At 37.9% G+C, this 3,026-nt stretch overlaps 1 non-coding gene across 1 annotated transcript; it reads right to left on the bottom strand.

Annotated features, from left to right (window-relative positions):
* Positions 1-2,094: 2,094 nt before the first annotated feature.
* On the bottom strand, positions 2,095-2,203 carry LOC122737640. Its single transcript, XR_006354454.1, has one exon. It is a non-coding gene; the product is annotated as a U6 spliceosomal RNA (small nuclear RNA).
* Positions 2,204-3,026: the final 823 nt, after the last annotated feature.

Here is a 3,026-nt window from a genome sequence, read left to right as displayed (position 1 = left end):
CAGTATATTCTTTGGTCTTTCTGAGTTTGTTGTCTATTCTGCTTAACTCCTAGCAGCTGTATTTATACTTGATTAGTCTGGTTTTCAAAAAGCAAATGTCGAGGAGTGAATATTCCATGCTAGAGTGATCTGGACTGAGTCATTTGTCAGGAACATTGTGACTAGGATAAAATCACAAATCATAGACCACATTCATATCTGGTGCTTATCCTGTAGTGTGTGTCCTTATGTGGCAGGTATAATGTGTACTAAGGTACTTCTTACATAGACTAGGCTAGTATTTTCATAAGAAGACAGTGAAGTACCCTTAGGCTTAATTGGCTTTATAGAAATAAGATTTTTACCAATGACATAAGTTAAAAAACAAGCAAATAACAACAACAACAAGAAAACATTGCAAAAGGATTCAGGAACTCTGTTCTCAGGCTTCACATATGTTTCTGAATAAGCAAATGAAAGAATGAAAAAGCATTTTAAAGCATTTATTGGGTGCAAAAACTATGCTAAGTGCTTGAGCTACAAATACAAAAGCACGATCCCTGACCTTAAGAAATCCACATTTCAACAAGAGCCCCAAAACACAAGGAGAATGATGGATGGGGTACATTTTAATCACCCAGAGATAGTGAGGTGAGGCCATAGCAGAGAGAGTGATGTCATAGCAGACAAGATTAACATACTCCACCCAGAAATAAAAGTAGAAATGATCGGATCATTCTCCAGACTGGGGAGGAATGAAGTAAGAAAAGCTTTGTACCCATAGTGACAAGGAGAGTGTAGAGAAGGAGATAGCCAGAGAATAGAGAGGAAAGTGAAGCATAGTGGCTGGGAATTTCCTGGAATAGTGGTTCTGAGAGGCAGTCACCATTCAGGATAGCACAGTTCCAGGGCAGAAGTTTCTTGAGATCAGTAAGGCAGTAGAAAAGGAAGGGAACCTATACTCAACTGAATCAATGTTGTGTCCTTGCTGTATATACTTTCCATTATGTGGCTAAATGAACTTCTTTGTTAACTGTTAGATAGACTATGAATAGTTTATTTCCTTCTAGCCCTGAACCTGAACCAATTGATTTCACCAGCCCGAGAGAAGTCTACAATATTTACCATAGTCATCAAGAATGAATCAGAATCACCCTCTCCTTGAAGTGAGGGAAAGACAATGCTGAAAAAAAGAAGTCCAGAATTCCAGATGTCCTGTTTGGAGGTGGGAGTGGGAATTACATCTCATCTATATTGAGTATATTTTTACAACTTCTTTTTGGGGAAACCCCTAACTATAAGCCATTATCCAAGCTATGAGTAAATTTATTCCTGGGACAGTGGAGGCTTAATGAATTAAAAACTGTGAAAACAAATATCCTAGCCTCATTTTCATTTGAGACTATTTCCCCTAGGATTACTGAGTTCAAGCTATGTGCTTTAGCAACAGAAAAAGGAGTAGAGTAGTACTCCTACCCCTGGATCCCAGCAGCAGTTCATTCAGGTTAGATATAAGGTTAGACACCTTTTTGGAAAAAAAAAAAAACCTTTAAGGCAATATTTTGCTTTTCTGGGTCAAACACCTTTTCATAATCAATAAATATGCACACACTGAACTTTTGTCAGTTGTATAATTATAAAGATGTCTTTTGATGTAGAATATTGTTTACAAAAGCTTATTTATTATCCCCTCCCTGCTTTCCAGCTTCCATTTATGTGTTGTCTTTTTTCCTTTTATTAGATTGTAGGCTCTTTGAAGGCAAAGACAGTATTTCTTATTTGTATCCCTAGTGCTTAGTACAGTGCCTGGCACACTTAATACATGTTTACCAAATTGAATTGAATTCCTTTCTCATGCTTTTGTCAAGGAGTATACACACAATGCATACACAATACATACACAATATACACATGTACAGAAGAAAACACATGAATGTATGCATGCATACATGCATGCATACATACAGACATAACAGACATATGGGGCAGCTAGGTGGAACAGTGGATAGACACTGGCCCTGGATTCAGGAGGTCTTGAGTTCAAATCCAGCCTCAGATCCTTGACACTTACTAGCTGGGTGACCTTTGGCAAATCACTTAATCCCAATTGCCTCAAATATCCAGGGCCATCTCCAGTCATCTTGTGTATTATCCTTGCTCAGGGGCCATGATAATCTTCTCTGTATCATTCCAATTTTAGTATATGTGCTGCCGAAGTGAGCACAATCTCTAGTCATCTTTATGTATATCTTGCCACTGGACCCAGATGGCTTTGGAGGAGAGAGTGAGGCTCTTGACTCTGCACAGCCCTCACTCACTTAAATTTAATTCAGTGCAAATCATGACATCACACTGATGTCATGGTCCTCTTCAAGAATAAAGGACAAATGGGGGAGCTAGGTGGCACAGTAGATAAAGAAGTTTCCCTGGATTCAGGAACACCTGAGTTCAAATCCAGCCTCAGACACTTGACACTTATTAGCTGTGTGACCCTGAGCAAGTCACTTAATCCTCATTTCCCCACCACAAAAAGAATAAAGGACAAATAACAAAAACAACATACATATACACATACATACAGTGTATACATGTATATATATATATACATATGTATATATATATACACACATATATACATGTATTTAGGATATTTAGCTGGAAAGAACCTCAAAATTATAATCCACTATCCTCACTCAACAAATTAAAAACAAAAGTCTGTGGATGTTATGTGACTTACACAAGGCCATATAAATAAAAAGCATTAGAGGCAAAATCTGAACCCAAGTACAGTCAAAGTCAGTGTATTTTCCATTGGAATACTCCTAAAAATTAAACAGAGAAGTGTACATATTGGTTAGAAGTTACTGATGTCCTCTCTATCATTTGATTTTTATTAGTAATCCTGCCCAATCATTCTTTTTGTTTTGTTTTGTTGAGGCGATTGGGGTTAAGTGACTTGTCCAGGTCACACAGCTAGTAAGTGTCAAGTGTCTGAGGCCAGATTTGAACTCAGGTTCTCCTGAATCCAGGGCCAGTGCTTTATCCAC

Source organism: Dromiciops gliroides, chromosome 1 (genome assembly GCF_019393635.1).
Source record: "Dromiciops gliroides isolate mDroGli1 chromosome 1, mDroGli1.pri, whole genome shotgun sequence".
Classification (NCBI taxonomy): domain Eukaryota; kingdom Metazoa; phylum Chordata; class Mammalia; order Microbiotheria; family Microbiotheriidae; genus Dromiciops; species Dromiciops gliroides.
This window is presented reverse-complemented; position numbering and strand designations above follow the sequence as displayed.